General features: G+C 42.0%; 1 long non-coding RNA gene across 1 annotated transcript; it reads right to left on the reverse strand.

The window, feature by feature from the left end:
* Positions 1–346: 346 nt before the first annotated feature.
* Positions 347–8,709, reverse strand: LOC307211517. The gene is made up of 4 exons (XR_013836496.1): positions 8,371–8,709; positions 2,994–3,087; positions 1,801–2,251; positions 347–956 (listed from the first exon to the last, which is right to left on the reverse strand). It is a non-coding gene; the product is annotated as an uncharacterized lncRNA (long non-coding RNA).
* Positions 8,710–13,479: the final 4,770 nt, after the last annotated feature.

Raw genomic sequence — 13,479 nt, forward strand, 5'->3', positions numbered from 1 at the left:
GCTTATATCTGTTTTCAGTGCAATGTGTTTAGAATCTAAACTAATCCCCATGTCAGGTGAAAAGGTGGAATGATGATGATGATGATGATGATGATGATGATGATGATGATGCCTGGAAAATATATGGTGCAATTGGGTTTTGTAAGCTGCAGTTAATAAATCCAGTGGGAACCCTTTTTCCTCAAAAGTCATATCTTAAATAATTATCTGTCAGTTTCCTTTATATATTTAAAGCATCTGTTAGCATTTGTAGTTATATTCAGTCTGCAAAACGTTTGAAATGCAACACTGTGCTCATCTATTTTCAGCAATGAAATGCTCAGTGGTCACTGTCTTTTATTGCTTGTACTTAGTGGTTTACAAGTCGTTTTATCTTCTGTGCATTAGCATAAGTAGTGTGCTATATAAAGCCTCCTAAATATATATCTCAGCAAGGCTGCTAGCCCATCGCAGAACGGAACCTCTGAGTTACAGTCAACCGTCAAATACTGGGCAATACATTTCTAGGCAAAAACTTCACATAAGATACCCTAAATACACATCCTATACAGGACTGACAGTCACAAAAATAAACATGTACAAGATACCATTTTTCTTTACAAATATATTTAGATGTGTGTGGCAGCAGCAAAGAGAATCTGTGTATTTCCAGGAGGCAACAGAACTCTGGAGCTGATTTTCGAGGTTCCAATCCCAACAATGAATTTGAAAGGTAGTCTTGAGAAAATCAGTAGGGGCTGGTTCACACCCTAGCCCAACTATGGTTCAAGTACGTATGAGGGAGGAGTAGGACTGCGTACCCATACCCTGTGCACATGAAGCCAAGAATGATGTGAGAACTTTGTCTGTATGCAAATGTATGCCCCAAGTGCCATCAACACATTCGCTCAGGTGTGTGGAGAGGCATATGCACCTGTACCACCATCACATGGGGTTGATGAATGTATGAAATGCACCTTTGTGTTTCTTTTTTTTTTTTTTAAATGATTTTTATTAATTTCCAATTTTTTATCACAAACAAAAAAACAACATAAAAACAAACAAACAACAAACTCATATTTTCTTAACCTTATTTTCATAACCCTCTTTTCCCGGACTTCCCCATACCTTTCCCTTTTTGCATCCTTAGTTTAGTACCATTGTTCAGCAACCTATCTTACCCAATTAAATATAAATTTGTCCTCTTTCTCTATTCCACCCTAAATTTTTAAACCCAATTATCGCTGCAATTCTACGTCTTCTTTTCCCTCAGCATTTTAACACTCCTCAGTTTTATAATAATTCTTAAGATACATCTTAAATTTCTTCCAATCTTCTTCCACAGTCTCTTTCTCTTGGTCGCGGATTCTGCCGGTCATTTCTGCCAGTCCCATAAAGTCAATCACTTTCGCCTGCCATTCCTCCAGCGTGGGTAGCTCTTGTGTCTTCCAATACTTTGCTAGAAGAATCCTTGCTGCCGTAGTAGCGTACAAAAAGAAATTCTTATCCTTCCTCGGCACCAACTGGCCGACCATACCCAAGAGAAATGCCTCTGGTTTCTTGTTAAAGGTGCACTTAAGCACTTTCTTAATTTCATTATAAATCATTTCCCAGAAGGCCTTAATCTTTGGGCAGGTCCACCAAAGGTGGAAAAAGGTACCCTCAGTCTCTTTACATTTCCAGCATTTGTTATTGGGCAAATGGTAAATCTTCGCAAGCTTGACTGGGGTCATGTACCACCTATAAATCATTTTCATAATGTTTTCTCGTAAGGCATTACATGCCGTAAATTTAATGCCTGTGGTCCATAACTAAATGCACCTTTGTGTTTCATGTGGCACGAAAGTTCTATCTGTGATGTACTGTCAGCGAACAGTCTTGTGTTGGTAAACACATCTCTTGAATCTTCTGCCAACAAATGAGCATGCCTTTGTGAGTTTCTTAGTGGTGAGGCAAAAACACCTACCTCAAAAGGCTGTCTTTAATCTTACTCTATGTCCTAAATCCTGGTACTGAAATCAGATTCTGTTTTTGGGGTTCCACCATCTTGCTGAAGCTAAGCAGCTTTTGGTTTGGTCAGTACCTAAAAACCACATGCAGCTGACTTTCCAGGATGGGGGGAAAGTGCAATACAAATAATAATATTAAATAAGCACTAAATAAACCCTATTCCACTTAAGCCATGGACATAGCAGCTGTTTCTGCTCCTTCACTCTCTCTCTCTCTCTCTCTCTCTCTCTCTCTCTTTCTGCATGACTCCATTCCTGTTTCTCTAGGAAATAAAGAAATGAGAGATATTGATGTGAAAAATAATCATAGAATTCTAAGTGACGATGAGGGTCATTTAGTCCAACCCCCTGCAATGCTGGAATCTTTTGCCCAACATGGGGCTCGAATCCACAACTCTGAGATTTAGTCTCATGCTGTACCCAATGAGCTTTCAAAGGTCCATGGCAGCTTTTCTTGGAAAGGCCTGGCCTATCTGAAACACTCTGCATGTTTTCTTTCTCTTTCCCCTTCCCAATTTTTTCTCAATCTTTCATTTTCATATTTTGAATTATAATGACTTTATTGAATTGTATTCATTGTTTTGGTGAATTTGTTGCTGCTGGTTACAGACTCCGCTAACCCATAAATATTACCTCAGATTAAGAACTTTGCTTCAGGATGAGAACAGAAATCGTGCAGCCGCAGCGCAGCAGCAGCGGGAGGACCCATTAGCTAAAGTGGTGCTTCAGGTTAAGAACAGTTTCAGGTTAAGAACAGACCTCCAGAACGAATTAAATTCTTAACCTGAGGTACCACTGTATAGTGCTTGCAATGTGTGTTGCTTTGTTAATGTTGTTGTGAGTTGCTTTGTGCTCAACATTTGTTGTTCGAAATGAGGAATACTGTACAAGTATTAAATCAAATCTTCTCTACTATTAAATAAATGCTTGAAAACATCCCACTAACATCTTCAAAAGGCTCCTTAACAGGTCAGCTGGAGCAAGTTCAGCTGGAAGAAGACTTACCTCCATCTGCCTATTTGTAATCCTTCTACGCTGTTTTCACCCCTCCTTCTGCTATATTGCCGCAGTCATTCATTTTCTTCCACCGCTAAATTCCCTGTTGGATAAACACGCCAAGAAAACAAAAATATTTTGCAACTGAAATAAATTAGGAAAAATGTGCAAATAATAGGTTCTGGGTGTAGAATGGATGCATGATGCAATCCAGTGCATGTTTAAGTTCCTCTAAGTTCAATGGGCCTTACTCTGGGCAAGCACACAGAGGATTGCAGCCTTCATTTTCTATCTGCAAAGTTGGGTTGTTTAAATAGACTTCACCACAACAGAACATGTTGAGTCAACTAAAACGCGATTGTCCATTTTCACCATATGTTCTTTCTGTCTATGCTGAGAGATCCAGTGAGAAATGTTTTCCACACACATCTGATTGGCAAATACACCTTGGGGCTGATCCAGTTGTCCCTCACATCCTTCCCACCTCCTCCCATGTATGCTGTTCCATGCTTCAGTTTCTTGCTGCCAACGACCTCCCCCGCCTTTGAAGCAGCCATTCCACAAATAGAGAAAGCTGCATATACAGGAGAGCTTCGCACTCATAAAGCGTTCTTTAGGAGTGCCTCCTCTAACAACATTAGGTTATAGCGTTACCTGTGTAAATCAGTTGCTTTACTTGTTTGCACACAAACAAAAATCCTAAAATTCATTGCTACTTACATTTCTGAGTTTTCAGCGGAAAACATGACGTTTTTATCCATGTAGACAAACAGATTGGACTGATTACTCAATGTGACTTAGGCGCTGCCGACAGAAGAGTATGGTCTTTAAACGAATTGGGGGGGGGGGATCAAAAAGCCAAATAATCCCTTTAATTATACGCTTAAGACCCTGAATGGAAGAAATTAAGGGATATGAAGAAACAAATGTATACTAATTATTCCTTGTTGTGCAGCAAATGTATTTCTATGGTAACCACTGTGGTCTTAGAAGAAATTAAATGACTTTTAAAATCAGATCATCAGCAAAGTTACCCAGTAGAGCCACAAACCAATACTCTTCCAAATAAGTTTTTAGATGATGAAGGAGAAAAGCATTCATTTCCCCAGCTGTTGGCCATTAGAACGACGAAATGGCATTTTCATTAAAAACCACCAAGTAAAGGTTTTCTTATTTGTTATGGGAGAAGGGTGTGGAGCTTTTCTGAGTGGGGGAGGGGGTCTTCTTTTAAGACTTTAAATACACTGCATGTCTCAACATAATACAGTATAGGGAAGACGTCTTAAGGACCATTTCCAGGGCCTACATTGTCTGGTGAATAGACAATTAAGGCACACCACCCCTGAATTTTTAGGTGCCTTCTTAAATGCAACTTAATCCTCCAGCCATATAGTACTTGTACTAACTTTCCGTTAATCCCCCTGCAGTGCAGGGCCCATATTATGGAAAGATCCACAGACACGCCCCCCCCCATAAGAGTTTGACACCTTTTCTTCTTATACAGTGGTACCTCGGGTTACATACGCTTCAGGTTACATATGCTTCAGGTTACAGACTCCGCTAACCCAGAAATAGTGCTTCAGGTTAAGAACTTTGCTTCAGGATAAGAACAGAAATCGGGCTCCAGCAGCGCGGTGACAGCAGGAGGCCCCATTAGTTAAAGTGGTGCTTCAGGTTAAGAACAGTCTCAGGTTAAGAACAGACCTCCGGAACGAATTAAGTACTTAACCTGAGGTACCACTGTACTGCCTCCCATTCACCCAGGTGTATGCAAACAGAAGGGGTGGAATCTGCTGCGCATCTGTAACATTTGATTTCCACTTCCATCTCCTGATCCTAAACCCTTAACTTAGAAGCAAGTTATGGTTATATGAATGGGACGTGTTTCTGCACAAACAGGACAGTCCCTGCAAATGGAGAAGGTTGACTTCAACCTTCAAGGGGGAGAGCTAGAATCCCCCATGGTCCACTGATTTATGAAGCTAGAGAATTCCCAGTTTGAAGGATGCTGCTCCAGTTAGAGCCATTGGTCAGCTCTTGAATCCATGGCCATATAAATGGTTCCTGGGGACATGCAGGGTGGGTGAAAGTCTCCTCTCTCTCTCTATGCTGACCACCCCCCTCACTGATAGCAAATTATGGCAGCTCTATTGCTAGAACTGTAACATTCTATCCAATATATTTTTGTTCTTTTGGGTCCTGTAGAATTCCTAGAATGCATAGCTGAAATGTAATATTCTGTAATGCTCTGGGTCTTTTCTGCTCCAATATCCCCCAAAGTCTGCCCCATTTCACAGAAAAAAGGCAGCCTATAATCAATCCAATTATAGCATTCCACAAGTAGTGGCAAGGAAGAGCAAACTGCGCCATTTTAGAATTGGCTGAGGAATACAAAGGACTGGTTTGCGCAACTCTGATTCTAATCCTAGCAAAATTAGGATGCCATAGTCTCTGACTTTGGTGAAGGATTTAACATTGAACTATCACATTTTGAGTTGCAGAATGAAATGCAAGCATGGCTCAGTGCCAATAGCACAGGCTTCCTCAACCTCAGCCCTCCAGATGTTTTGGGACTACCATTCCCACCAACCCTGAACACTGGTCCTGCTAGCTAGGGATCATGGGAGTTGTAAGCCAAAAACATCTGGAGGGCCGAGGTTGAGGAAGCCTGCATTAGCAACATGGAGTGACCCCCAGAAAGAGCAAGAGCAGAAGACTGGGTATAGTGTCATCTGAAGGCTAAGACATGCATTGCTCACATGATGTCACTCTTGCAGCTTCTGAAAGGCTAATGACTTCTTCTCCAAAGCCTGACTGGGTAGCTTCATGCTACAAATTATACCAGGTCATAAAAATGCAGCATTTCACCAGTAGGGACCATTACTGGCTGTAGTTCAGCATAATTAATATTTGCTCCCTTTCTCTGGCTGCTTAGTCATGCTTTCTGTCCTGGATGGCATCTATTCATAAGGACCTTTCCAAAACTAGCAAGCAAGCAAACAATTTCCCCTCCTGCCAGACAAATTGCAAGTTTCAGAGCACTTCTGTTCTTTTTTGCCTGAGACAGAGAATTGTATATAGTATCGCTAAGGAATCGGTCCTCATATTGCACTCCGTATCTTGCCTTTTCTTCTTCAGTGAAAATCTAACTTTCAATTTGATTTCAGTAGGGTGTAAGCTTTGTTAGGTGGAAGAAACATAAAATGTATTGGCAGAAATTACTGAAGAACTAACTCATGAAAAAATTGAAAAGAAATAGGAGAAAAATTAATGTAGTCAGGGAACAGAGGAACAGATTCTGGACCGTGTGCCTAAGCACAGGAATGATAGCAATGTGAAAGAAAACTGTTTTAATACTCAGTATCAGTGATGTATGGAAGTGAGAGCTGGACCATAAAGAAGACTAATCTCCAAAGAACTGATGCTTTTGAATTATGGTGCTGGAGGAGACTCTTGAGAGTCCCATGGACTGCAAGAAGATCAAACCTATCCATTCTGAAGGAAATCAGCCCTGAGTGCTCACTGTAAGGACAGATCCTGAAGCTGAGACTCCAATACTTTGGCCACCTCATGAGAAGAGAAGACTCCCTGGAAAAAACCCTCATGTTGGGAAAGAAGGAGGGCACAAGGAGAAGGGGACGACAGAGGACGAGATGGTTGGACAGTGTTCTCAAAGCTACCAACATGAGTCTAACCAAACTGTGGGAGGCAGTGGAAGACAGGAGTGCCTGGCATGCTCTAGTCCATGGGGTCATGATGAGTTGGACACAACTAAATGACTAAACAAAAAAAAATCATTTGCAACTCATACCAAAAAAAAGGTAAGTATTTTGCTGAAGACATAATTATACATTCTGGGGTTTTGTTTTGTTGTTTTGGCATCATTAACAGTCTGTGTCTCATCGTAGTAGCCCACCAGGTAATGATTCTAGAGCATATTAAAGCATTGCAATATTCCATATGGTGCTGTTTTACGTTTCTGAACAGAAATGATGCTTAGCCTGGCTGTAATGGTACAGCTCACATTCTGGCTATGTAGGTTGTTTTAAATTGTTTTTAATGATTTAAGCTGGTTGAGACCTTAGGGTGAAGGGTGGACAATTATTTATTAGTAGTAGCGGTGGTGGTGATGATGGTATAAGTTGCTTTAAAAGAAGAAACACCCACTTTTTGCAGAAGCTTACTGTGCCAAGCACCTTGACCATTCCATAGCCGGCCACTAGGGGGTGTAGGAAGCCTAGCACCTTCTGCTATCTACTATGATTAATTGCATTGTCTGCCTGCCTCAGCTCCTCCTGCTGCTGGTGTCAGAATTTCAGAACATCCATGCTCTTGTGTGGCAGCCCACAGGAGCCCTCTGAAAGCCCAATATAAACACAGAGAACCCAAACCCCTGCTGCTGCACACCTCCTAATACGATGGCCACCACGCAACACCCCCCTGTTTTGTGACTTTAACAGGTGCACATGTATAGAAACAGCTTGCAGAATGCAATCAATTATGAAAGTGTCAACAACTCCTGAACAATTTCTTTTCTTGTGCACAGATCTCAAGTTTTTAGGCCTTGAGCACCTGGATCTGGGCAGATTTAGGCCTTAAAATAAGCTATGTGAACAACTTTACTGCAAGCTACTCATTTTGAAGGAAATTGGTCTGTCTAAGAGGCTAATGGATACACTCTCCCATTAGATCGGTCTGTATTATTGTCGGGTTGTATGTCAAATGCATTATTTAAGGCAAAGGGCATTGATTTCCAATGGGGTGACAGCTACAGGAAAATGACATGCAGATAACTGGCTGAAGGCTGACATTCTTCTAGAACGGGGGGGGGGGGCTGACACTTTGCATAGTCTACTGGCATATACCTCATCTGTTCTTAGTGCTCCTCTATATACTCTATGGCATTAGAAGTGCCTGATGCACTGGTTGAGACCAAAGCACACCTAATCCTTTCTTCGCAAGACTCCTAACGCCAAGTGGTCCACCAGAAATTGGAGGGGCCCCCAATGGACCAGTTTAATCTCCCTTATTTCTACTTGGTTCTGGATAACTCTGAAGTGTTTGGAGTGTGTTACATACAATCAAGCTGTTAGAGCCCAGAAATAGGCTTTTTATTTTTTCATTAGAAGCATTTTGTTTATTATTGAAATTTAAAATAAGGCTTGAACACATCAGTTTTTAAATATTGACTGATTGGCAAGCAGTGCATGGAGATCATCAAAATTTGTTTTTACACAACACATTTCCATGTTCAGAGTGCTTCAGATACAATATCTCAGTAAGACTGAAATCAGCCCTGCAAGAAAGACCAGTATTAATTTTACTCCCCATTATTGCCAGCTTTGTAGGGGGCTGGGAGAGAGTGTAGTGTCCTTTCAAGGCCCACCTTGTAAATTTACTGCTGAATTGAGAATTCAGGGACTTCCAAGCTCTCAGCTCAGCCTTCTTCCTCATTTCCCCTCAGGTTGGATTCTCAGTATTCTTGTTCACAACTTATGCTTTGTCATGACTGAAAGGAAAGCAATACAATATAATTTAAAGTAGCATAGATACCATCTGTGCAAAGCAAGGTGTAATATAATAAACCCCATAGGGCTTATTTGTTCCGCATCCCACATTGTGGCAGTCACAGTATCTTTAGATTTATGACCTCTTAATTCATAGTTTCATTAGAACTACAGCGTTAGCATTACTTAAGCAAAGGAAATCGACAATTAAAAAAGAAACTCAAAGTATTTTTCCCTGCCATCATGGTCATTTTGAGCAAACTTAGTCTATAAAGAGAAGTGTTGTCAGCAATGAAAGGAAGGGGTCATGCGCTGCCTTTCAGGATGTTGGTGATTCCTGCATGAGAGTGAGGAGAACATGTTCTCTGCCTGGCGCTGAGAAGGAACCCATTGCTCCAGGGAAGGTTGCCAGATGAAGATGCAACTTGCGGTCCCTCTCCTGGCCACGTTGGGGATAAAAACCTTCGTGAAACCTGGATTCAGGGTTCATCATGATCCGGAAAACCTGAAATCTGAGACTCAGCTACATTGGCAAAGAAAAAACGCTTTATATGCGTTGTATATGCATTATAACACTGTGACACCAGATGGCGCTGTGGAGTACCGTTTTTGCCAACTTGATTTCTCATACAAAGTTTGCAATGCGTTTAACTGAAATGCTTCTTTGATGTGTCTTGAACCAGCCCTGGACTTTACCACTGGATGTTAGACTGAAGGCACATGCATTCCTTCATCAATCACAGCCCAGAAAGATTTATTGGCACAGATCCCTGTGCCAATGTTATAATTCTCATTTTACAGATGATCAGCGCTTGGCTAGATGTTATGCAAGGCATAGAATGTGATGTGCTATCATCAAGTTGTGTCTCGTCCCTCTTGCAAACCAACAGTCAGCTATCTGAGGGAGGGGCATACATACTTTGCTAATATCAAGCCACTTTACATTTGCACAAATGTTACAAAGCAAAGGTGGAAGAATGGCATGGCATGGTGACAAGGCCCTTCGCTTGCATGGGCATTTGCCATAGCACAGTGGTGAGGACCTTGTGGGCCACAGACTCAATGAAGCTATTTTCTCTCAATCCCATCCACCTGCCCTACGTTTGATGTCATACATACCATCAGGTGGGCAGAGCAGGTAAAGGTATGGCTCCCTTCAGAAAGTGGATTTGCACCTGCTGCCAATGAGGTGGTCAGAAGCTCCTGCAAACCTGCCCATGCAGTTTGATTCAAACGGTGCAAGCAAATGAACACACTTCACTTGACAGCAAGGTGATGTCAGGTGCTTGGCAGGTGGGTAATCCCACCCATCTGTCAAAATGCCCCCTGGGGTTTGAGGGAGGTCAGAATCCAGTCCACTGGCTGTATCAAGTTCCTCACCTCTTCTCCATCATAAGAAGGGCAGAGCTAGAATCTCAAATTTCCTGCAGTGCTCTGCATAACAACTGAATTGACCTCAAAATGCATTGATTTCTGCAAGGTTGCTGGCTTGAAACAGAAGTCAAAGTGTCTACTTGAAAGAAGAACTACTTTGAATAAGCTCCGAATTTAATTTATCAAGGAAAAGGCTGGAGTAGGTTAGCACATATGTTCATGAAGTTATATCGGTCTCCCATATCTGCCAAGAGTATGGAGCTTTTCCATACTAAGTGTCCCACCCTGCTGCAAGTCTTCTCACTGTGACTCTTACTCCCTTTCTTCAAATTATTTTACTCAAGTTCTGTAACTGAGCTATAAGTGTGCAAAACAGGAACGGGTGAAAAATGGCAGGGGGTATAAACACAAAATGGGAGATGGGAAATAGGTGTGAACATAGTTTTATTAGGGTGCTAAAGCATCCTGTTCAGGAATTTCCTGGCTCCTTTTCATCTAAAATAGGTATGAGTGGCAAATTGTTGAAAATGGCTGGCTATGTAAGTTGAAACCTTCAGAAGACTGGAAAGAAGTCCAGCAGTGAGTGAGCTGCTTCACAAACAATTGGGCCATGAGGTGTCATGGTGGATGGCAGTAAAAATATGGCAGCTAGGATCTTGCAGGCAACAGAGTAAGCAAACATGTAGAACAATCAGAACAAAATTTAAAATGTATCCACCCCGCCCCCCTTTCTGGTGTCCTGGTCCTGAGTTCAGAATTTCTTTATATATCTATGAGATAAACTTTTGGTAAGCCAAGCAGTTTGATTTGGAACATGAAATCTTAAAATCCCTAAACTTCCTGCCGTAAGTGTCTGGGTGGTGGTCCAGACTGTGGCCTTGAAATTTTCCCAAACACAGATATTAAAACTCTTGATGGATAATTAGCTGAAAAAGTTAACATTGGCTTCCTTCTTCAGTGACTTCCTCAAAAAGGAAGAGAACCGGGGAATTGAAGTCTTTTAAGTCAATGATGTTTTATGTGTCTTCTGGTACCCAAGCTTAATACATACACACACATCACAGAATCACACACACACACTTGTTAAAGAAGAGCAGATGTTTGACTGTTTCCTCTAAAGAAATGGTAAAAATCTGCCAAGAGTGGTGATGTAGTGAACTAGCATAATGGCATGATACAAACATGCTGTAAAAAGCAGCAGGAGGTTGCCACAAACACTGAATTTCTAGATGATCAGTTTACCACACATTCTACCAAACATTGGCAGCTGATATGTGATAGAAAAGAAAAGAAAAGCCTTACTACTTGATAGGATTAGGCAGCTGAGCAAGCTACCTCAGGTTAGTTTACAAAGGTGCATGTCCACATGCACACACACACCTTGCCAGGGCTGTTTGGGGTAGCCATCTTTTTCCATCATGATATAGCAGTGTTCCCTATGGGGCATTTTATACTATGGCACAGTGCGGCTGGGCATCGGAGCTTGCATAGCACTGTGCATGAAAACCCTGGTGATCAGCTGGTGGCCACGGCTTGCATAGCTTGCTGCACAGTGCAGAGTTTACATGCAGAGCACTTTTCAAAAATAATTCACCTGATGCAATTGCAATGTCATATGATGGATGGATGGGTGACTGGCTCTCCCCACCTCTTAAACTTGATTTGTGGGGTTGTGGGAGGTAAGGATTCACCCCATTTGCCAAATCCATTATATAGGGCTCCAGAATGGGAAGATGTGCTCCTTGCAACCCTGTCACTACTTGAAGCAGCGGCAAAGCTTGTTCTGTAAACGAAAAGAAAGCAATGTTTCCCTCTGCCATCTTCTTGTAATGATAAACATCCTGAGACCACAAAAAATTACCACCATTCATCATCACCCAAAGGATGAATGCTAGCTGCTGTTGCCCAACCACCAGTGAAGGCTGGTCCATTAGGGCTCTGTCGGCCCTCAGAGAGCCCCAAGCTGCCTGCCTTCTTATTTGTAACCTACCAGAAGTTGCTCTGCCTGTCATTGGCTAAGGCTCCACCAACTGCAGGTCTCCCTGCCTTCGACCCTGCCATTTTCAGTGGGCACCACCCACTGCTGGGCCGCCACCTCAGAAAGTGCTAGCAAGAGAGCAGAGCAAATCGTTTGGCTCAGTTCTATGCCAAAGAGAATGTGTCTCACGATAGACTCATCCACCCAACTACATCACGGCGTAATAGAGAGTATGCAAAAGAGTAGCAACCAAGATTGCACAACTCTTCCTTTAAAAAAAAAAATCAGAAGAAGCATAAGGAAACAACAAGCTGATGCAAGTGTTGGGTAGATGCCCCATAAAAAGAGTTATCTCATGTTATGGTTTATGAGGAACAGCATATTAATACTACAAAGGTTACCAGGAAACTACAGGAAAGTACAACAAATCCATCATCAAGGCAGTGCAAGACATCTGATAGTGGTCTACCTAGACAGTGAATAGCCCAAACTAGGATGGTTATCTGCTAACCTAGGGCTCTTTTACTCAGCCCCGTGGATGCAATGTGCCAATTCCAGTCTCAAAGTGCAGAAGTTCTACAACAGCTACAACCACACCCAAGTTCATCTTTTCACTGAAACTGGGGGACAACATTGGTGGGAAAGCAGCATATTTGGTGGTAAAGCAACTTCAAATCCAATATGCTGAGAATGATCAACAGTGTTGTAACCTAGTTAAGAAAATCTTAGTGAGTCATGAGTGTCTTGATCTGTTTACTCTATTGCGCATGGATGAAACACATATGTCATAGCAAGCACCATCTTAGAAGAGGCACCCTCTCCTTTGTGAGAGATGCAGGTGGAATGCCTATTCTAAGACAATGCTTGCCACATAATTCTTAAGTTAAATCTGCTTCATTCAAGGCAATTATTTAGTCAATTAAGACTGCACTCCTGACCTCACTTACCTAGGAGTCAGACCCATTTAATTCAATAAGATTTAAAGGTAAAGGGACCCCTGACCATTAGGTCCAGTCGCGGATGACTCTGGGGTTGCAACACAAATCTCGCTTTATTGGCTGAGGGAGCCGGCGTACAGCTTCTGGGTCATGTGGCCAGCATGACTAAGCCGCTTCTGGCGAACCAGAGCAGTGCATAGAAATGCCGTTTACCTTCCCGCCGGAGCGGTACCTATTTTTCTACTTGCACTTTGATGTACTTTCGAACTGCTGGGTTGGCAGGAGCAGGGACCAGCAATGGGAGCTCACCCCGTCACGGGGATTCAAACTGCCGACCTTCTGATCAGCAAGCCCTAGGCTCTGTGGTTTAGACTACAGCACCACCCGCGTCCCAAATAAGATTTACTTATGTAAATAGTTATTTACACTGACATGAGAGTAAGTTTCATTGACTTCCATGGGACTTACTTCTGAGTAATAATAATAAATAATAATAATAATTTTATTATTTATACCCTGCCCATCTGGCTGGGTTTCCCCAGCCACTCTGGGCAGCTTACAGAATATATAAAACATAATAAAGCATCAGACATTATAAACTTCCTGGTACAGGGCTGTCTTCAGATGTAATAAATAATAATTTTATTATTACTACTATGCAAGTAGACTTGCATTGCATTGCACAGCAACAGTTTTGA

Source organism: Podarcis cretensis (genome assembly GCF_951804945.1).
Source record: "Podarcis cretensis genome assembly, chromosome: 2".
NCBI classification, from domain to species: domain Eukaryota; kingdom Metazoa; phylum Chordata; class Lepidosauria; order Squamata; family Lacertidae; genus Podarcis; species Podarcis cretensis.